The sequence below is a fragment of the Gorilla gorilla genome, chromosome 6, assembly GCF_029281585.2.
Source record: "Gorilla gorilla gorilla isolate KB3781 chromosome 6, NHGRI_mGorGor1-v2.1_pri, whole genome shotgun sequence".
Taxonomy (NCBI): domain Eukaryota; kingdom Metazoa; phylum Chordata; class Mammalia; order Primates; family Hominidae; genus Gorilla; species Gorilla gorilla.
In genome coordinates this window covers 17,141,988-17,166,056 of record NC_073230.2, presented here as the reverse complement: position 1 = coordinate 17,166,056, position 24,069 = coordinate 17,141,988, and the positions used below count along the sequence as shown (strand labels likewise).

General features: G+C 34.5%; 2 long non-coding RNA genes across 4 annotated transcripts in view; one reads left to right on the top strand and one right to left on the bottom strand.

Moving 5' to 3' along the window:
• Positions 1–12,845, top strand: part of LOC109027706 (uncharacterized) — a 358,870-nt gene extending 346,025 nt beyond the window's left edge. For both annotated transcript variants that reach the window (XR_008667371.1, XR_008667370.2), the window contains one exon: positions 11,239–12,845. This is a non-coding gene — a long non-coding RNA (uncharacterized lncRNA). The remainder of the gene's footprint in view (positions 1–11,238) is intronic.
• LOC129523766 (uncharacterized) overlaps positions 1–24,069 on the bottom strand; it is a 148,352-nt gene that overhangs the window by 27,706 nt on the left and 96,577 nt on the right. The window contains exons 3-4 of one of the 2 annotated variants that reach the window (XR_010134512.1): positions 5,195–5,259; positions 2,913–2,968 (exon numbers count right to left, since the gene is read on the bottom strand). This is a non-coding gene — a long non-coding RNA (uncharacterized lncRNA). Of the gene's footprint in view, positions 1–2,912; positions 2,969–5,194; positions 5,260–24,069 lie in introns of those variants that run through there. The other variant, XR_008667372.2, reaches the window with a different exon arrangement.

Here is a 24,069-nt window from a genome sequence, read left to right as displayed (position 1 = left end):
GAATGTTCTTCCATTTGTTTGTATCCTCTTTTATTTCGTTGAGCAGTGGTTTGTAGTTCTTTAAATTGTGGTTTTATAATCAGTTGCATGTGGTTATTAGATAACTTGTATCATAGAAATGATAGGATCAAATTAGAAAGAGATTACTTTTACAAAAGCATAGCTGGTATATAGTAAACTTCTCTGGATAAGCATGAACATTTGTCAGAAGTTTTCTTCACAACTTTTTCCATCTGAATCTAACATCAAAATCTGTAAATGGGGAAGTCATGTTCATTTTTGTGCATTATTTGTAACCATCTGAATGCAATGATATGGTTTGCTTTTACTTCTTATCCCAGTGTTGCCCACACATATTGTGCTAAATACAAAGCAGTGGTGTAAGTTTGAAAATGTGTGGTTTTTTGGTATATAACAGAAAACCGCTAATTACTTTTTAGAACTAGTTTAGAGAATTAGCCAAGGAAAAGCATTAACATTTAACTGTTCTGCAACGTGTTAATGTTTTTTACTTTTAATAGCAACACTCCTCAGATTTCTCTGTTGAGAAAGCCACTTAGACTAACTTAAAATGGCCCTATGAAAATCTATCGCCTTTTCTTAAGATCCTTTCTTTTATATTTATTTACTATATTTTCTTAAGTGCACAACAAACTTATTAAGAATCTTCAATTCTTCCATTCTAAATGGAGTCAAAGGTGCTGGACTGGTCACAGTTTGGCTCAGACCTCTTGGGAAACATCATTCATTAGTTCAAGAACAGAGGATACACAAGCCATCTTTAACTTCAAGAGGATGTCTTAGAAAAAAAAAGTTATCCTTTGTTTTAATCACTTAAAGTTATTTCTACTATTAAGGAGAGAGATATAAATAATTTTGTATTAACTTTATATAAAAATAGTTTTTAAAATATATTTTAAAATACTCAAAGGCTGAATTTTGTCGCAATGCTGCAGAAATGATATTTATAGTGAAGGATTAAATGCATCTATTAGCAAAATATCTGTGAGTAAAAAATATTACAAATAAAAAATCAGAAATTCTTAATTAACGATAAGCATAGAGCAGTATAATTTATAGTAAATATTTTTAAGAACACACACCTAGCAGCACAAAAACATGGGACCTAGAAATGCACATTATTGTCCAACTTTGAATCACTGTCATTTTGTATTTCATACCCTGAGGAGATTTCAACATGAAATAAAAGATGACATAACATATAAAGTACTTTAGCTCTGGATACCATTACGAAACTGCCTAAACAGATAACTCCAAAACAAGAACAGTTATTACATAATTAAGTGATCATCACTTTTCTTTTCAAATTGTACAATGAAATGTCCTGTAAGAAGCGCTATATCCTAAATGTTGGACTATTCTAGCTAATTAGCAAATAATTATGCCCTGGCCTTTCATCAAATTCATAAGTGTTCCATTGCTAATGTATTGCATATATGATGCACAGATTATTAAAGTATACTCTTATTATCCCTTCCTTTAAAACAGGCCTTGGGATACTTGATATGATAGTATATATTTGGTACATGCAGGATAAAGTTGTTTGAACACCTAATTAGGTAAAAAAAGTCAGCCAAAAAATTAGTACTAAACAGTATTTGGGCAATTTGGCACCAAAAGAGAGATTGAAAAGAGCAAGTCAAACAAATGGGATCCAAATGGTGAGTTAAGATAGGCAGATACAGAGAAGTAATTTCTGGACTGTGAGCAGTTCAACACAGTTTAATATACATTGGGATTCTAGAAATTAATTGGCTAACTAAAGCAAATCAGAGCTGGGGGTAGAAATGATGACCAGTTTGGTAACTTAAACACTGCTTTTTGGCAAGTGCATAAAACTTTATTTTTTTGTGACTTTCTTCAGGAGAAAAATAAAAACAGTTTATGGAGTTGAAGCACAAAGGTATGTAGATTGGATATACACAATCATTGCATATGGGAACAATGCTCATCAAAATATTTCTAGATTTTCTCTAATTTATGTTTATTGAAATATGACTTGTCATTGGTTGCAAAGCTACAAGAATTGGGAAAAATCAATTCTGTTAACAAATTGCTCTTAAAATTTAAATTATTGAATTCCATTTCTTTTCAGGTTTACTATTTTTACCACTGAAAATTATAGAAAGGTATATAGTTATAATTTGATATTATGTAATTTTCACTGAAAACAACTTGATAAACTCACTTCATTCACCCTAGCTAATAATGGGTCTACAGTATATATAAATCACAAACTTCTTTGTGAATTTCCTTTTTCTAGCCTCTACAAGGACTTCGTAGGTGTGCCAAAAAAAGCATTAAGCCACAGCACATCCTTGATAAATTTCACTAGCCCATCCTCTCTAAAATAAATGGAATTCAGGTTCCATTTATTGACATGAAGCAACACTACAACATGCTTTGAGTAATTTTTAGGTGTTTTGTCAATTAGAAAGCTTATGGTCACTGATTATATAACTAGATGTTAACTAATTATAAAACCTTCCAATGGTAATTAAAATTCTATTATAATTAATGAAAAAATGTTAAAAGGAGTCAGTTATCTCAGCAATTGGAGTATTTTAGATAAATTAGCTCATTATACTTTTCACTAGCAGTCTAAAAAGGCTAAAAATAATCTTGTAGAAAGGTCTTATGTATTGTTTACAAATGAAAAGTGAACTAGAGAAATTAATCAAATATATGAGTAATTTAGTGCCCTTGTTCTTAAACTGTTTGAAATATTCACATATTTAGGATGCTTTTCAAAATGTGTATACATTTATATACGTTTTAAATTTCATTTTCTGTATATACATGCAAACTTCTATTTGTTAATTTGATTTATATAAGTCAATATATATTTGGCTTAATCATGAAGCCTATGCTTCCATTTACTTTTCACTTACCTGTAATTTCTCTCAGCCAGTCCCCAGGGCAACACCTTCTTTATGTGGGTAAAGTCCTTTAAAATGATATAGTTAAAAAAATTTAAAAATGACTCGGCAATAACAAAACAGAACCAATGCTCGTATAAGCACATATTTTATGAGACTGGCAGAAAGGCAACATTGACTCTGCCGGAGAAAAATTGCACAGAACCAACAAAAACAGACAAGAAAGACTTTATTCAACACTATTGCAACAGGGGAGGGAGATTAAATTCAACTCCTTTGAAACAAAGGGCAAGAGACTTTTAAGCACTGGGGTGAGCGAGTGGAAATATACTGGAGGACACTGGAGGAAGGCTGATTAGTACGATTAGGCATTCTGTGCTTGCTAGTTGGCATTTATTGATGGTAAGCTCCTACCCTCCCATAGAGACTGGGGGATAAGGATCCTGTATTTCTTGATAATTTCATTTCAAAGAGATGCTCTGAGTTCTTTGAGAAAGACATTTCTATGTTGTAAAAATGGCAAGAAGATTTATATCTCAAAGGTGCAGGGAAACAATATATAGTTGCAATTTTTCTAAATTAAATGCTCTAGGAAAAGTGAGATAAAGGACCTATAGTCAGGAACAAATCTGTTTAAAATTTAGTTAAGCTGAAGGGAATGGCATGACTTTTTTGGCGAACTCTGAATATTTCACAACCTTTTGTAACTTAATATTTGATTTTCTCTCTAACAACAGAAGAGAGCAAATTTCTTGCCTGGATGTGAACCAGCAAATTTCTGGCTAACTTACAAGCTTTATATATAAGTTTACTTTTTTTGACAATCACATAAGCATACAGGATTTCTGGGAGAAGAAAGCCGGCCTAATAAATTAACTATTATTTCAGAATGAATAATTAAAGAAAAATTAACCAGAAAACATACATACACGCAGAGAGGTTTTTTTTCCTCTCTGTTTCTTATTTTTCCCTAGATTGGTACATGTTATGAAGAAAAATAATATTAGCATTTTCTGAAATAATATAAAATAGCAAATGGATCTTAACCTCTATAATTGCTTTCCTGTCAATAAAGGTAAAGTGCAGAAAATAATCAAATTATAAAATAAATACTTCAATGGATAATCTGGGCCGGAATATTGTTGGCACAAATTAAGGGTGGTTTTCTTCTTCTAATATGTTTAATGTCTCTATAATTGTTCAGTCCAGTAGTTCACTTAGGATGCAGTCTTTATGATGAAATATGAATGACCTTGTTTCTCATATCTTTATGTGTAAGTAGGGGTCTTTAACTGAGTGGCTTAATGTCTTTAATATTTTTTGATATTACCACGAAGAAATATTCAAAATAAGAATCAGCTTGGAAAACGCACTGTGAACCTTTCCAAGGTGGATAGTCACACAGGTAATCAATTTGATAATCAAAAATCAATTTGAAAGTCACAAATCAGATCTTTTTCCCTTAAATCAGGGCTATTCCCATTCTTTTACACTGATTTGTCCATTGATATAAAATGTGCTACTTAAATACAGCATCAGGAAATTATTTCTGAAATGAAATAATATGATCTGTACTCAAGCGCAGCAAGAAAATATGATGGATATACTGTAACTGCCTCTTGTGAAGGAAGGTCAGATGGAGAAATAAATGCAAAGTTGTTTGAAAAGAAAAACTACAGCAAAAAAAACGGCTAGCAACATTTCATCGGATGCTTCACCTAAGAACTCACAGTTTGACAGAAGAAATTGATACTTCGAAAACTCATAGCCATGTTTAAATTTAGTTGCCGAAGTTATTTGTTAAATTACGGTGAAGCTAAATGTTGAGATTCATGTCAGAATTTTTTTCTTTGCTATTGTAAAAACTGAAAATCAAAAATAAAGTGAAATATACATTATTTCTCATGAGGGAACAGAATTATCTTGGCCATCATAATAAACAAGTTTTATTTTACACAGCTTTTCTACACTAAATATTTTAAATTGGCATTTTAGCTACTTTTAGTCCTTTCAATTAGAAAGTTATAGCCAAGTCTGTGATTCAGGTATGATTCAGTATTGTCATCTATCATAATGAAAAAAGAACGCTTTAGAATAATTCTTTAGAGGGTCCCTTTTAAAGGAAAGTTTATCCCGATAAAAACACATAGAAGATGACCAACACCAGATTGGAATGATTTAACACTTGGTGACTGAACTTGACCCCACCTTTCTCACTGAATCATCTGACTAAATGAGATATAAATGTTTTATTCAAATTAACTGTAGGTATCAGTGCAATTCAAAAATCTTACCTTATCTAAACTATCCAAGAGGTCTACAGTTGTAGTTTTTGCTCTAGCATGTCTTCCTCAAACATCTTTATAAAAAACATTAACAAAGAATTCATAACATTATTTCCTTGAAGTTAAATCTGGTGAATCTAGACTGGAAATATAGTTGAAACAGTGATTTCCTAACTGTGCCGAGTATTAGAATCACCTGAGAAATTTTTTAAATTATCAGTACCATCGTTATACTCAATACCAATTAAATCAGAATATCTGGGAGTGGAAGTGACTCATCAATTTTTTTAAACATCCCCAGGTGGATTAAATACGGAGTAAAGGATGGGAACAACTAGTTCTCCTTGAAGAGATCCCTCACGTCCCTTGAAAGTTGGATTCCTAGGTATTTTATTCTCTTTGAAGCAATTATGAATGGAAGTTCACACATGATTTGGCTCTCTGTTTGTCTGTTATTGGTATATAAGAATGCTTGTGATTTTTGTACATTGATTTTGTATCCTGAGACTTTGCTGAAGTTGCTTGTTAGCTTAAGGAGATTTGGGGCTGAGACAATGGGGTTTTCTAGATATACAATCATGTCATCTGCAAACAGGGATAATTTGACTTCCTCTTTTCCTGATTGAATACCCTTTATTTCCTTCTCCTGCCTAATTGCCCTGGCCAGAACTTCCAACACTATGTTGAATAGGAGTGGTGAGAGAGGGCATCCCTGTCTTGTGCCAGTTTTCAAAGGGAATGCTTCCAGTTTTTGCCCATTCAGTATGATATTGGCTGTGGGTTTGTCATAGATAGCTCTTATTATTTTGAGATACGTCCCATCAATACCTAATTTATTGAGAGTTTTTAGCATGAAGGGTTGTTGAATTTTGTCAAAGGCCTTTTCTGCATCTATTGAGATAATCATGTGGTTTTTGTCTTTGGTTCTGTTTATATGCTGGATTACATTTATTGATTTGCGTATATTGAACCAGCCTTGCATCCCAGGGATGAAGCCCACTTGATCATGGTGGATAAGCTAATGGAAGAACATTCCATGCTCATGGGTAGGAAGAATCAATATCATGAAAATGGCCATACTGCCCAAGGTAATTTATAGATTCAATGCCATCCATATCAAGCTACCAATGACTTTCTTCACACAATTGGAAAAAACTACTTTAAAGTTCATATGGAACCAAAAAAGGGCCCGCATTGTCAAGACAATCCTAAGCCAAAAGAACAAAGCTGGAAGCATCACGCTACCTGACTTCAAACTATACTACAAGGCTACAGTGACCAAAACAGTGTGGTACTGGTACCAAAACAGAGATATAGATCAATGGAACAGAACAGAGCCTACAGAAATAACACTGCATATCTACAACTATCTGATCTTTGACAAACCTGACAAAAACAAGCAATGGGGAAAGGATTCCCTATTTAATAAATGGTGCTGGGAAAACTGGCTAGCCATATGTAGAAAGCTGAAACTGGATCCCTTCCTTACACCTTATACAAAAATTAATTCAAGATGGATTAAAGACTTAAATGTTAGACCTAAAACCATAAAAACCCTAGAAGAAAACCTAGGCATTACCATTCAGGACATAGGCATGGGCAAGGACTTCATGTCTAAAACACCAAAAGCAATGGCAACAAAAGCCAAAATTGACAAATAGGATCTAATTAAACTAAAGAGCTTCTGCACAGCAAAAGAAACTACCATCAGAGTAAACAGGCAACCTACAAAATGGGAGAAAATTTTCGCAACCTACTCATCTGACAAAGGGCTAATATCCAGAAGCTAAAATGAACTCAAACAAATTTACAAGAAAAAAACAAACAACCCCATCAAAAAGTGGGTGAAGGACATGAACAGACACTTCTCAAAAGAAGACATTTATGCAGCCAAAAGACACATGAAAAAATGCTCACCATCAGTGGCCATCAGAGAAATGCAAATCAAAACCACAATGAGATACCATCTCACACCAGTTAGAATGGCAATCATTAAAAAGTCAGGAAACAACAGGTGCTGGAGAGGATGTGGAGAAATAGGAACACTTTTACACTGTTGGTGGGACTGTAAATTAGTTCAACCATTGTGGAAGTCAGTGTGGCGATTCCTCAGGGATCTAGAACCAGAAATATCATTTAACCCAGCCATCCCATTACTGGGTATATACCCAAAAGACTATAAATCATGCTGCTATAAAGACACATGCACACGTATGTTTATTGCAGCACTATTCACAATAGCAAAGACTTGGAACCAACCCAAATGTCCAACAATGATAGACTGGATTAAGAAAATGTGGCACATATACACCATGGAATACTATGCAGCCATAAAAAATGATGAGTTCATGTCCTTTGTAGGGACATGGATGAAATTGGAAATCATCATTCTCAGTAAACTATCGCAAGGACAAAAAACCAAACATCACATGTTCTCACTCATAGGTGGGAATTGAACAATGAGAACACATGGACACAGGAAGGGGAACATCACACTCTAGGGACATTTGTGGGGTGGGGGGAGGGGGGAGGGATAGCATTAGGAGATATACCTAATGCTAAATGACGAGTTAATGGGTGCAGCACACCAGCATGGCATATATATACATATGTAACTAACCTGCACATTGTGCACATGTACCCTAAAACTTAAAGTATAATAATAAAATTTAAAAAAGAAAGAACAAGTAAAGACTAACTTGAAAAATTAAAAAAACAAAAAAGGATGGGAACAACTAAGTTAAAAGGTACCTCGCCTGGCATCAGGAAAAAATAATAAAACTGCTAAACATCTAGTAAAAGACTGTATTTGGATGGCATAACAACCACATTTTTTGCAGCATTAAAATATAAGCTGAGTGACTAACGAATAAAGTTGCTTCTAAGGGCTTTAATGAAATAAATAAGATGGATTGAAAGTTCACTTTAACTTTGAGTTCTTGATAATTCATTTCATTATTTTGTCAATTTTTAGGCTAAAAACAGTGCCTAAAGGCTCTTTCATATTGGTTATGCAAAATTCCATTCAGAGTCTCCTCCAATCTCCTTTCCTTTTACGGATAAAATCAGTCAGTAATAGCATGTTGAACTATATCATTTTGCTGTGATTTTTGTCTTGTTACATAAACCTCTCTTTAATAATATAGTGAATCTGATGTGAGGTATGACAAATTAGAATACTGTTAGAATAATTTAAAAATAATCAACATGATTAATTCACCATGTTTCAAAAGAGAAGACTGAAGATTCTGGTTTTCAGAATCTTGCATTTCAAAATTATTACCCATAAAAAAAGAATATCATTATCTGATTGGAATGTCAGAGAAATCATTAATAAAAGGTGTAGTCCAAAATCAAGTGTAAAGCTTAACACATTTTCTCTGGTAAATGAGAAACTTGATTGGCTGATGTATCCTAAATCACCAAACCTAAGATATCTTTCAATGTATTAAAATTTATTTTTAAACCATGTATAAATGTCACTGTATAGTGTTTCAAGATTGTGTTTTTTTTTTAATCACTGTGTTTATCAGCATAGGTAAACTGCTAATGCTAATAACTCACTGGTTTACCAAAATACAGGACTATTTGTGGGGGCCTATCCAGTACAGGATGATAGTAGAGAGGAATGCTATGTTACTTTGCTCTGTCTTTTAGGCCAGCTTCTTTTCATCCATGGCTTCTCTATCTATACCAAGGGCTTGCTGTCTTCTGCTGGCTCCTCTGCTACCAGCTTGGAGATAAGGGAGAGAGTAAGTTTGGAGAACAGTGGAGAACTGTGATATGCAGCCATTTCCGAAATGTCAAGTTGGCTGACACCTTGTTCTTGACCTTCTTCGCCTTCAGAATGATGAGAAATAAATTTGTTTAAGTCGCTCAATCTATAATATATCATAGCAGCCTGAGCAGACTAAGATAGTCATAGACCCTTCTGTCTGCTTTCTATTGGTTAGAATTCAGTCACATGACCTTGCTTCAAAAAGACTGGGAAATTAGTCTAACTTTTAAAAGAAGAGAAATGTGGATTCTGTCCTTTTGATCAACAAATATCTTTTGTTCCATTTATTCTATCTATGGAACACCCAAAGCCTCTCTCCAAGGGATTCAACACAAAGCCTAAGATCTCTAGGCAATATAACATATTGTTCGTTATTCTCTTTGATCTTGGCTCTGCCCTGGAAGATATTTTTCTTCTGTTTTTAACTTATCGTCTCTGTCTTTTGTAAGGATTTTAATCCTGTATAACTTTTTCAGACTAGTTCCTATGGAAGCAAGCTTGAGTCCAAAGATTGTGTTACAGATGGAATAATAAAAGGCAATAAAATTCCCTAAAGTATTGGTAGGCTCTTAATCTATGCAGTCCAGAATATTCTCTTAGATAAATTTATTTCTTTGCTTTCTCACCTCTAAGTTTCTCTTTTTCAACTTAATGGCACACCTGGTGACTATCTAAAACTAATTGGATGTCATATCCATACCCTCAGTCTAAACATGTTCCAGGTCTGAGTTACTTTAAGTAGGAAATCTTACAAAAGGCTTTTATTTTTATTTATTTATTTATTTTTTTTTTACAAAAGTCTTTTAAATCTCTCTTAAAAAATTGTTTGGAGTCCAGGTAAGTACTTCACAACCTGAATAAACCCAAGTTTCTGGGTTTTTTTTTTTCCTATTCCTTTTCATTTAATGTTGCCTATTCTTTCCTAAATTTATCTTTTTAGGTAATACATTGCTCAGCATAGTAAATAACCATATCCAAAAGAGAATAACAGTTTTTAACCAACCTCATTTCTTAAAGGTAGATCCCAGTAGATACACTTTCTCTCTTCTGCTGTTTAATTAAATATTTGACACTGAATAACACAGATATATAGCTGTCCATCCTGTTATATCTGTTCCTTCACCACCTACCTCCAGTCTGATAAGCCAGTAATTACATGTTGGAAGTTTCCATTGTAAAAGCAGCCTACTCAAACTGTTAATATCTTTATTGGACAAATTAAGTCACACTAACCATTGAAACAAACAACCTCAGAATGTTGACAGTTTGTTCCTTTGTCATGCACTTCACCATCTACTGTGTGTTAGTGGTGGCAGGAAGAAATGGGGAGTTGGTTCTCTGTTCCATGTAGTCACTCAGGTACCCAGCCCCCTTCCATATTTTGATACTGTTACCATAAAGGCTCAGGGTCCTCCACTGGAGGCCTTACCTCAAACTGTCAAACAAGGAAAAGGAAAGGGAGAGAGGGGACTAGAAGAGGGGAACATCACTTTTGCCCACAGTCTCTTGTGTAGAACTCAGTCATACAGCTTTACCTAACTTCAAGAGGGTTGCACAATGATCTCCATTAGTGTTTCCTGGAAGAATAAGTGAAACACAAATATAGCTCAGCTGTATCATTCTCTCTCTCAATTATCATGTATTTCAAATGACTGTTTTATCTAAAGATAAAATAATATACAATTAGACCTATTTAATTTACTCACTAAAGCACCATGCATACAATTTATCTTGATTAGCATTGGCCTGAACCTAGGTGTACCAGATAAAATACAGGATTCCCAATTAAACCTGAATTTCAGATAAACAATAGATAGATAATTTTTAGTATATGCATTCTCCAAAATTGCATGTGTCAAACTTATACGAAGAAATAATCATTGTTTATCCAGCATTTAAATTTTACTGAATACCTGTCTTTTTTTATTTGATCATGTTGCTAAATCTGTCAGTCCCAGCCAGAACACTTTCATTTTCATTATTATTTTGTTAAGTATGCTCAAAGATGTCAATATGAATTATGGAAAATGTAAATATCATATGTTTTCCCTCAATTACCTTTAAACAAAAAAAAAAAAAACACTGCTTCAAGCCAAAAGGTATAGTCTTGACTATTATCTGCTACTTAAATCTAATTTAGATATGCCTAGAATTGTCATTTATAACTAGTCTTTAGTGTCATATGAGACTTGATGTTTTAATTAAATTTCAGTACAAACACCTTAAAATAATATTATGCTACTTTTATTTCAATATTTGTGTTCTGCTTTGTTAGGAGAAAAGTTGCAGCGAAGTGCAAATTATCAGGCTGAAGATAAATTAAGAAGCACTGGCACCTTCACTGATCTTCAAACTAAGAACTGCCCATAAAGTGGTGCTGCCAAGATTGGATTTCTCCTGCATGCTCCTTCAGTGATTTTTATATTTTAATAAGACTGTTCATTATAGTTAGCTCCTCATGTTGGAGCCATTAGATATTTGTGGGAAATAACATATCATTATCTCAGTTGCATTCTGAGCCATTTGGGATGCTTTTAAGTTAGAATGATTTTTTTCCTGTCTTAATTTTACACACACTAGTGCCTACATGCTTGTTCAGCTTATTTCTGTCTTCAGGTTCTTTGATTCTATTTTTCAACTTTATTGTGTTAAAGTGGCTGATGAACAGTGTCACTAACTGCTAGATAGGAGTAGCCTCAAATTCAGTTAATTCAAAAATTTACTGTCTTGAGAGAGGGGTTGACATTCTAAGTCCTTTATTTATTCCGTCTCTCTCTCTCACCTAAAATTCCATCAGGAAACATTCACACACATCTCTGTATCTCTTCAAATTTAGCATTAGGGATCTAAGCATGGAAACAATGATTTTGACATTACATGACCATAAGAACCAAGGATATTAAGAGGAATGCTTAGAGCATATAAAGGCAAAAAGCAAACACAACATACACTCAACAATTAGTGAGCAATCAAACCAAATGCAGATCTAGTGCAACTGAGTAATTTTCAGTGGTGAAATGTGAACCTATAGAAGGTTCTAAGTTATATTTGTGATTTCCATGTAATAAAGTGTATATTAAGTTTAGATTGGGATTTAGCAAAGCTATGTAGTTATTCTTGTAACTATTCAAGTTTGGGATGGGGGGTGGATAAAGATTAACTATGCAGCAAAATCCTGTCTTCTCTCTTATTATTTGTTCACCAAAAAGATCTATGATCTGAACTGTTTTAAATTTTTATTGGCTATCGCATCTGGTGTGGTGAGAACCCTCATAGAATCCAGAAGTTTTTAAACTCATACATGGTATTTTATTTCATATTCCTTCTTTATGTTTATTTTGAAGGCTAGCCTAGAATTGTTTATTCAGTAAATTAATATTTATTGTGCATATACTGTTTCCAAGTATTGAGCACTAGGAATGCATATATTAAATATAGAATTAATCTCTACCCCAAGGACTTCGCAAACAAGTACATATATGCGTGTGTAATCATTCGTTTTATTTATTACTAAATTGCCAGTGAGAGAAATTTTAGGATGTTGACTTTATACACAGTTAACATTCCCATCTTCCTCAAATTTAGATCTTGATGTAGGATTACTAAGTTCTGCAGTTGCCAAATACATTATACAACCAGAAAAACAATATTACTTTTTGAGATGAATATCATTTTATAATAATAGGCATTATGAAACTAAAAATGAAGAAAATGTCTTAATTCCAAAAGACTATCTTACAAGCAATATGTTTAGTTTTCCAATAATTGACTATATTCCTCTGATGTGGTTCATCTCACTATGGACGGTGAAAACTTTGTCATGGCTTTTGCAAAACAGTTTTATTTGGGAGCTAGTAAGAAATAAAATAGTCTGATATTTTATCTCTGTGTTTGGAGTTAAATTGTTATATGCCAATATTAAATGCAGCAAATATTTCATAGAGAAACAAAACATCAATACAAATCTGTAGCCCTAACTATGGAAGAAGATAATGGGCCTAAACACAGATGAAGACTAGTTTCTGGAGGAAGAAATCAAGACAGAGGGTTATTTCAAAGAGATGGTCTATGGGGCTTTGGAAATTGATGTACTAGTCAGGTACGGAATCAGTATGGATCAAACTTAGTTGGATGACATTTATGAAAAGTAGAAAAGAGTCCCAAACAATAACTTGGAGAAACCTACATTCCATTTCTTTATTCTGCCTTATTTTTCTTCATTATATTTACTACTACCCACATTATTTCTTACCTTTATTTTACTCAAGAAATATTTATTGAGGCTCCTTAATGCTTGGCCCTGTTCTGGGACCTAGGATAAAATGAGAGAACACACAAAAAAAGTCTCTCCTCATGAAGCTTCCATTCTAGTGTTATGTTAGTCCCAACATAACAACAGGATATCTCTGGAAGCAGGGACCGTGGTTCTGTCTCAATCTGTTGTATATCACTACATTGGCAACCCAACCATTGCATACTACGTGCTCAATATTTTTTGTTGAATTAATAAATAGAGGGGGCCGGGCACGGTGGCTCACGCCTGTAATCCCAGCACTTTGGGAGGCCGAGTCAGGCGGATCATGAGGTCAGGAGATTGAGACCATCCTGGCTAACACGGTGAAACGCTGTCTCTACTAAAAATACAAAAAAATTAGCCAGGCACGGTGGCGGGCGCCTGTAGTCCCAGCTACTCGGGAGGCTGAGGCAGGAGAATGGCGTGAACCCGGGAGGCGGAGCTTGCAGTGAGAGGGGATCGCGCCACTGCACTCCAGCCTGGGTGACAGAGCGAGACTCCGTCTCAAAATGAATGAATGAATGAATGAATGAATGAATGAATGAATAAATAAATAAATAAATAAATAGAGGGTTTTGGGTACATGGAGTAGGGGAGTGGTTCTGGATACTCAAGTACATTGAGAGTAGTTTACTTCTACCCCAGAGAACTGGAAGGCAAAGAGGCTACGAAAACGATATCAAATATAATGGTAGCCCATGGAATATGTCAGAAATTCCAGCCATTTACTGCTGTTCTTTTTTGTGTTAAAAGAAATGATTTTTACCTGGGACTGTAAGTTCTAGTAATGAAAGCTGGTTAGGAAGAGCTATTGTTATCTTGTATCCCAGCTGTGCACTTAGACTGATGTTCCTATGAAAAGTGTCTATTTAAAAAATGAACATGTTTATCTTGTCTGCAGGACTATGGGAGTGAATTTACATCTAAAACCACTCATTCCACTTCAAATAGCCTTTTTCAGAAAGGTCTGGGCCTAAGGTTTCTTACAAACAGAATCAGTTCTTTTGGAAATATTCATCCTTCTTTACCTTGGCAAAGGTGACATTGATAAAGAGAATGAAAACGATAAATCCATAAACCCTGGCCTTTATGTGTAGGGGAAGAAAAGTGCTACAGAGAAAAGGATCACTACCATAAAATGGACAGAGATGAAAGGTGGCAAAATGATTTAAGTAAAAATTAATGGCAAAGATTTTAGAGGCAGTTTAAAAATTCAGTTAACACAACTGTTTGAAGATTAAGAAGTGAGGAGACAGGTGATTCAAGTACACGGACGACTGATTATATGCCTGGCTCTATGTTAGCCATTCCACATGCACACACACATTTCACAGTCATTGAGGAGAATATAATTACTCCTCCAAAATAGTGATTAAAAAATGTGATACAGATCCTTACAATAACTTGCCTCAGGCCACATGTCTAATATGGGACAGGTAGAATTGCAATCCTGTGCAGTGAAATGACTCCTCAGCCCACATACACCATATCATATTTTGGTATGAATATAAAATATGGTTACACATCTCTGGGTCAAAGTAATTTATTGACACCTAAGAAAAGGTTTCCAAGCCTGATGAAAATATTTTAAAATAAATCTTATACATATGACTTCTAATATGTTTTCTTTGATCCTAATTTAGTAAGTCTAGAATCATTTGCAAGCCATGTGTGCCAAATATACGCAAGCCGCCTCCCTAAAATTAATTAAGGCCTGTCTTTCAATCATTTTCAAAGATGTTTAAATCATCTTCTATTTTGCAAGTCAGGAGAAATTAGATTAACAAGAACTCTGCAGGACCCCAATCTATACTACTTGAAAAATTCTGAAATACTACCAGAAAAGGGGTGAAATACAGCTGGAGTGATTAAGATTAATATTCAGACACAATTCTCTGGCTGGCAAGTTGTTAAAACATTGAAGTAAAGTTCCAGAATGAATATAGAACTCCAATTCAGGAGAACTTTTCTAAACATACATTAATATGTGAGTGATAATTTTTGATGTTTTGTTTCACTAAATTATTTTTAACTTTGCCTTTTGCTTGTACTTCTATATTTAATCTACTACTGGAGACTTCACATTCTGTTTTATTAATGTTCCTATCTCTTCTCACTGCCATAACACTATGTCTAATACACTGACAAGCTGGCTAATTTCCTTTCTGGTTTCTGACCCTCGTCTCTCCATCTCCAGCTTTCTTCTCATTCTTTCCACATCACATAAGCATAAAATGGTTGCTCTGAAGTCTTGGTTTTTATCAAGTTACTCGACTGCTCTAAAAACTAATGGCTTCTCACTGCTTATAGCTATATTTGTGCAAGGCATTTGGTCAGAACAGAGAAAGCAAAAAAAGAAGTCAATGCCCAAATAACTGGGACAATGCTGGGTTAAGCAAGGCTGAAGAGGAATAGAAATTTTACTCTATGGATTCTCAGAACCTTTAAAAGGACAAAATATAGTTATCTCTTTAGATTTTGCTGAGGGAGACTTCGTTCAAAAATACCTTCTGTATTTAAGAAGTAATGATGTTCCATGGGGCAACTCTGAAAAATGTTGGTTTATAAAATTTTATAATCTAGTATTCAAAATCTTACTTGTCCAGTTATACCCAACTAGACTCTGTTGATCCAATTTGTTCTTTACCATCTTGTCCTTTGAATACACTTGGTAATATCCCACTCCCTTATTCTGCATAAATAATTTAATCTGCCTAGAATGCTTATTCATTATCAATTCTAACTGTCTTTAAATTCTTACCTTAATGCATTTTTCTTTATATAATCTCTCCAAACTGGTTCAGTTGTGCCATTCTCCTTCACAAACACTGCAGACACTTCATATATAAACATCATAGTTATTTATGTGTTTACATCTGACATATGTTAAATACCTTGATTTTATCAACCATGAATAATATTTTCTATATTCCTTATAGTTCAGTATGTATTTTTGGCCTTCAATAACTGAAGGAAGTCAATTTCAACATATAAATTTATATCCAAAGCAAATTTTTATTATAATTGTTAGTATCAGATAAACAATATAATATTATGACATCATTCTAGTTAAAAAATAAGAGTATTAGTTATACCAATCAATGTTAGTTACAGAGCAAATATTTAAAAATGCTTCAAAAAAGTACCCAAGATTACTATCCCAGATTACATCCTGACATTTTTATTATGATATCTGAGATAAGTTACACATACTATAGACATAGATTGTACAGAATTTGCCTACAGTGGTGGTGAATTTGGCCTAGTCAAAAAAACTTTTTCCTACATGCTAAGGAAAAGCAACTCTAGACATATGGGGTATGTATGCAAGTATTTTGCAAAAAATGTTTTATAAGGACAAAATATATACACATATACTGAAGACTAATAAGTATCACAAAATCTTTAAAATTAATAAAAATATTTATATACCTAATATAGGTATACATAATATATGTAGTATTTAAAATATATAGATATATATATTCTAAAAATTATGTTAAAAAAGTTGGTATACAAGTTGTCTACACTGTCTTATTTGCAGCTTGCTATGCAAAACAAATTTTATTAATGAAGCAGATCAACTGAAACAATTATTTGTAAATAACGTGCAATATTAACAACAAACCTGGAACAAAATTTTAGGATCCTTGAATTTTTATAATGAAGATATAATTTCTACATTTTCTTAATTGGGGCACACTGTGTTAACACTCTGTAAGGTAGTTTCTATCATTGACAAAGAACAACAGATTTACAGAAAATCTGGAGAGCTGATGCAGGTGCGGTACACTGGTACTCAACCCCATTGTCAATTTGTTAAGTGCCATATGTTGACATGTTTGATTGTCAATGCCTTGCCTCTGTTGAAGTGAACAGAAATGACATTTAAAACTCCAAAGTAATATCTAAATCTCTGTGTCTGTTTCTTTGTTGTCATGCTCAATTTTGCTTAATCCTGCAAAATTTTCAGGTATCCATTTTGCTTTTCCATTTCATCTAAACATAATTAGTTTTCCACATCCATTTTGGCACATGATTCAGTAAGCACACATTCCAAGGCTGTATCACAAATCTCCCATATGCCAGTGATTACAGTATCTCTAAAACATTTTGCCTATGTGACATTTATCTGTGATGTCTTCTATTTCTTATTTAACCAAATGGAAGCAGCTTGTCAAACACAAACAGCCCTATTTCTGAGATCTTTGCCCTTTCAAATAGCATCTCCAGACTCCTTTCCAATCTGTTCATACAGTAAAGGTCTCTTTTCATAATGTAGTTGTATCCCATAGGAGGCTTTTTAAAACTATGAACATACTAATTGGTGTGAGAGCTAGAATTTGATTTTCTTTTAATAATTGTCAAAGTGCTTCACAGATACATCTAATAACAGATGCAGGAAATACATTGTTCGAATTTCAGATATCATGGCAAGGACAGAACTCTTACAATTAATCTGACCAACCTCAGTTTTCTCATCTATAAAATGGAAAAATTAATATCTATATTACATGACTGAGTTCACTACTGAATAAGATAATGCAGCTACAAAATCAGTGCTATTATTCCTTATATTATGGACAACGTAATGCAAATTATGTCTCATAGTAAAAGCCTTATAAGAAATTGCTTTGTGTATTAGTTTGAATACAGAATTTATATAAAATAAGCACTTAGTAAATATGAATTCTGGTGGGGAGAATGGTTTTGATTAATCAACAAATATTTTATTGAACTCTTGTGGTACTCCAGGAACCATGCTAAGTGGTGAGTGTAAAATCGTGGGAAAAAATCCACCCTGATGAAAATTATAGTGGAAGAGAAAGGCAAACAATAGTACACAAATAACTATGAGCTGTATATAAATGACAGCTAGTATATATTAAATATTCTCTAGAAGTGAAAAGCTATGCTAAGCATTTCAAATGCATTACCATATTTATGTTAGTGTTGTCAAATTTGAGCAAAAGGAGTTTACCCATTAATGCTGCATTTAAAGTTTTCATGCTTACAATAAAATAAAACTGGCTTTTTGTTTTAAATAAACCTGCAACAAGGCCATTTAGTGGACTAATGTCATTCACTTTGGCAATCACTAAAAATTATTGTCTGCAAGTGATATAAATATATTAGTACCATATGGTAAGTTCCTAAACTTACCTATGACCTCATGTCTATGTGTTTTGAATTATTAGCACTGCAGATCATGGATCAGACACCCTCATTATTCACTGATACCCATTTAAACTGAATAAATTACCCTTCTTTCATTAGGTAGTTTTGGTGAGAAACTGTAGTAAAAATAAATAGTAAAAAAAAAGCACTAACTTGGATTTATACTATTCCTACCCAAACTGACCATTACTCATCTAAGATCTACAACAGGTCCCTTTCTGAGTGTACGAAGAAAAGGATCTTCCAAACACAGTAGCAAGAAAATTCCTGGGAATCTAAGGATACTAGCCATGCTATAACACATATTTCAAAAATATCAAGTTTATTTGCAATACAGAAAGATAAGTTTGATTCTGTAAAGCAAGTCTGTGAGAAAATATATGTAAAAACAATGAAAAAAAGCAGAGTAAATCTACAGTCACGTGTATAGTCCATGGAATTAACCTTCATCTGAACTAAGAAGAAACTGGACATTAAAACATTTTTTTTCAAGAAATGGGGGCACGTGGGCTATACTTGGTTAACATAAGAGAGCCTTTGTCGGATGAGTAGGGTGCGAAAATTTTCTCCCATTTTGTAGGTTGCCTGTTCACTCTGATGGTAGTTTCTTTTGCTGTGCAGAAACTCTTTAGTTTAATTAGATCCCATTTGTCAATTTTGGCTTTTGTTGCCATTGCTTTTGGTGTTTTAGACATGAAGTCCTTGCCCATGCCTATGTCCTGAATGGTATTGACTAGGTTTTCTTCTAGGGTTTTTATGGTTTTAGGTCTAACATGTAAGTCTTTAATCCATCTTGAATTAATTTTTATATAAGGTGTAAGGAAGGGATCCAGTTTCAGCTTTCTACATATGGCTAGCCAGTTTTCCCAGCACCATTTAAATAGGGAATCCTTTCCCCATTGCTTGTTTTTGTCAGGTTTGTCAAAGATCAGATGGTTGTAGATATGTGGCATTATTTCTGAGGACTCTGTTCTGTTCCACTGATCTATATCTGTTTTGGTACCAGTACCATGCTGTTTTGGTTACTGTAGCCAGAATCTACAATGAACTCAAACAAATTTACAAGAAAAAAACAAACAACCCCATCAAAAAGTGGGCCAAGGATATGAAGAGACACTTCTCAAAAGAAGACATTTATGCAGCCAAAAAAACACATGAAAAAATGCTTATCATCACTGGCCATCAGAGAAATGCAAATCAAAACCACAATGAGATACCATCTCACACCAGTTAGAATGGCAATCATTAAAAAGTCAGGAAACAACAGGTGCTGGAGAGGATGTGGAGGAATAGGAACACTTTTACACTGTTGGTGGGACTGTAAACTAGTTCAACCATTGTGGAAGACAGTGTGGCTATTCCTCAGGAATCTAGAACTAGAAATACCATTTGACCCAGCCATCCCATTACCGGGTATATACCCAAAAGATTATAAATCATGCTGCTATAAAGACACATGCACACGTATGTTTATTGCGGCACTATTCACAATAGCAAAGACTTGGAACCAACCCAAATGTGCAACAACAATAGACTGGATTAAGAAAATGTGGCACATATACACCATGGAATACTATGCAGCCATGAAAAATGAAGAGTTCATGTCCTTTGTAGGGACATGGATGAAACTGGAAACCATCATTCTCAGCAAACTATCGCAAGGAAAAAAAAACAAACACCACATGTTCTCACTCATAGGTGGGAATTGAACAATGTGAACACATGGTCACAGGAAGGGGAACATCACACACTGGGGCCTGTTGTGGGGTAGGGGGTGGGGGAAGGGATAGCATTTGGAGATATACCTAATGCTAAATGACGAGTTAATGGGTGCAGCACACCAGCATGGCACATGTATACATATGTAACAAACCTGCACATTGTGCACATGTACCCTAAAACTTAAAGTATAATAATAATAAAATAAAAATAAAATAAAATAAGAGAGCCCTATAAATCAGCTGTGCAGACTGAGTAAAGTCTTACTATATTAGCATCATTTAAAAGGTGCAGGTAAAAACTAAAAAGCATAATTTTATATAGTTCACCATTAAAGATTCATTCTTTTGGTTTCCCAAATCTTCTTTTTAATAATTCTGAAAGGGGTGATGATGTCACTCATAGTTTAGAAGACAGTATTATCAATGTATTCCAAAAAATGACCAGAGGCACAGAATTTCTAAGATCAAGAAGAAGAGAAGGAGACAGGGATGAAAGAGAAAAGAGGGAAGAGACAGAAGATTGGGGGCCTTCTACATAACTTTTTGTTTGTTTGTTTGTTTGTTTGTTTGTTTTTGTTGTTCGTTTGTTTTTTTTGAGACAGAGTCTCGCTCTGTCACCCAGGCTGGAGTGCAGTGGCGCAATCCCCTCTCGCTGCAAGCTCCACCTCCCAGGATCACGCCACTCTCCTGCCTCAGCCTCCCGAGTAGCTGGGACTTCAGGCGCCCGCCACCATGCCCGGCTAATTTTTTTATTTTTAGTAGAGACGCGGTTTCACAGTGTTAGCCAGAATGGTCTCCATCTCCTGACCTTGTGATCCGCCAGCCTCGGCCTCCCAAAGTGCTGGGATTACAGGCATGAGCCAGCACGCCCGGCCTACCTAACTGTTCTTAAAGCCTATCATTCTCCTAAACTTTGGACACACACACACACACACACACACACACACACGCACACACATGTGTATTTCAATGGTGTTCAAATCCATTCGCATAGTTACTTTTTTAATGCTTGTTTGGCCATAGTAAGCCCTTTAAGCTAGTTCTGGTATCATTTTAAACTAGCTTCACTGATATTTGAGCACTTCTTTGTTTTGTGAAACAACAAGATGTTCCAGGCTCATATTATACTTTCCAGGACTCAGATTTTGAATATGTCATTGCTCAAGATGCCCTGGTTCCTTTCACTGGAGACTGCCATTGAGAAAAAAATATTTGCGTGTTAGGTATGCTCATTACTAATACAGTGTCATTGCTTCTGATCTCTTTCACTGGAGAATATGAAGAAATAGATACGTGCATATATACATGCATACATAGGTGGATAATAGATGACATGGACAGTTATATAACGATTTCATATTGATACTTCCACATCAATAACAATATCATAATGTTCTTCACTTTCTTCATTACACATCTGTCTTTCTTCTCTCCAGGTTGAAACTCTGGTAACCATCACTATCAATATATCTAACAATACTACTAAAATTCTGACACCCATTTTATTATTAAAAACAAAAAAAAGACTTGAAGATTTATTTATAGTTGTTTTCTCTCTCTTTCTCTGTCTCTCATATAAAAAAAGAATACTATGTTCAAAAGTTACTTTAATTGAATCTTATTATCAGATGATTATTTTATCAATATGGCAAACAATTTGTTTCTATTTGGGTTGAATATAAGTTTTGTTATCATATATTTTTGATTTAATTCATTTATTAATAAATGATGTTTCAAAAGACCAAAGCATATTTTAAAAATACTCAAAAACGCCTTGCTCATGTTCTCATTTCCTTCTTCTAGCTCCCACCTATCCCTTGCAAGTTAGCATTTCACTTGGTTTCTTATATATTTTTTACATGAAAGTAAAAACACAAACACTTGTGTTCTTATTTTTTCTTCTTATACTAAACTTAATATTCACTTTTTTTACCTAAGCATAATGACAAAGCACCGGATCACATTTTGAAATTAGAACTACTTAAGAGACTTTAAAAATGGATTCTCACAGAGGGGTGAATTAATAACAGTAGTCTTTCTAGAAGAAACGCTTTTGGAGGTGAGAAAATTTAAAGGCCTTTATCATGGAGAATAAACATAAGTGTAGTAAGAAAGTGAAAAAAGGGTCAATCGATTTGACTTTTACTAGCATATTCAACATGTTTGGTATCCCTTAATCCCCAACCACTGCCCAAGTCTCCTCTTTATCTTGCTCCCTCTCCTTCTCAACACCTCATTCTTTTCATCTTTCAGGTTGTTTTTAATGGCTGAAGCCCAGCTAAGTAAGCTCAATCAGTTTTGATCATCTGTTTTGGGTAAAACATCTCTCTCTTCCATGCACAAATTATATGCACTCATTGATGTATGACCTGTGCCTTTCAGCATTTACATATTATCTTTACGTTTTCAAGGAACTTTGCAATCACATGTAATGTTTACCTCCCAGTTCTTAGCAATATTAACCTCATTTTACAGTGGTGGTAACAGTCATTGAGCAGCTAAGTGACTTGACCATTCCTAAACTGTAACTCCCAGCATGCACGTCCCCAGCGTGTTGCTGAGCTCAGTGAGTCACTGCCCGAGTCTAGCCTTTATTGTTTCATCCCTGAGATGTGGGTAATAGTCACATGAACCTTCAAGGTGTAGTTAAAGCACCCCATAAACTGACTTTTACTAGCCACTGTCTAAACCTTGACTTTCTCAAAGTTTTCTCCTTTTGGCTCTTATATGAGAAAACTATCAACAGTAATTCAAGTAAAAGTAAAATATGAAAGTAAAATGTTAAATCTAAGAAAGATATGCCTAATTGTCTTGAGATTTGTGTTAAGAACAAGCATTTAAAATATCTACCACCCTTTAGAAAAATTCAAGTGAGCCTTATAAGTAGTTTATTTAGAACACAAAGACTAGCCTGACCAATATGGAGAAACCCTGTCTCTACTAAAAAAATACAAAGTTAGCCAGGCGTGGAGGTGCGTACCTGTAATCCCAGCTACTTGGGAGGCTGAGACCGGAGAATCGCTTGAACCTGGGAGGTGGAGGTTGCAGTGAGCAGAGATCGTGTCATTGCACTCCAGCCTGGGCAACAAGAGCAAAACTCCGCCTCAAAAAAGAAAAAAAAAAAAAAATGCAGCATTTACTCAAAGACCCATTATAGCCAAGGCCTAATCCAAGTAATTCCCTGGGCTGGAGAAACTGGACTTGGTTTTTAAGATGTCACCCATCCCTTTCAAATCAGAGTGAAATCAGAATTAAACTGATAAACTGAAGACAGCAGTGTTTATTTCATTTTGCTCAGGTTTTTAAACCTAATCCTAGATGCACACTTTTGTCTGTTGCATATTTTTATTTTCAGGCATTCTAGAAATTTCGGTCTTTGGTTTTGGAAGGAGAAAAAAGCATAGTGAAAACAAACTCATTTGACTGAATGAGTTTTCTTTTGTGACTAACTTAATGGCTTCCATTCCCAGAAGTTCCTAATGAATTATGAAGGTGTTTCTCTTAAACATAATAGCATATTTTACTAAGGGAGACCTTATGTTCTATACACACCCCAGACATCAATTAAACCTTTGTGAACCTGGCTAGAAGTGACTACTGGGATCAAGTGAGGCAAGATATGAAGTGGCATTGTGAAGGGAGATTTTACTCTTTTCTCTTTTCTGAAGGCAACATCTATCATATTCTTTATTTTATTGTTTGATGCTTTGCTGACCCAGGGTTTAAGAATGTGTTTCTGCTCACCACCATTATGCAGAAACCCAGAAGCTGAGTTCTGCTCTGTGAACAATGAGGCCTTTGTTTACCAAAGCAGCATAGCCCAACACTTCAGAGCTTTTTAACCTTTTTCATATTGGTGATTACATTTGCAATTCATGCCAGTGGGATTATAGAGACTTTCTCTAAATCCCTG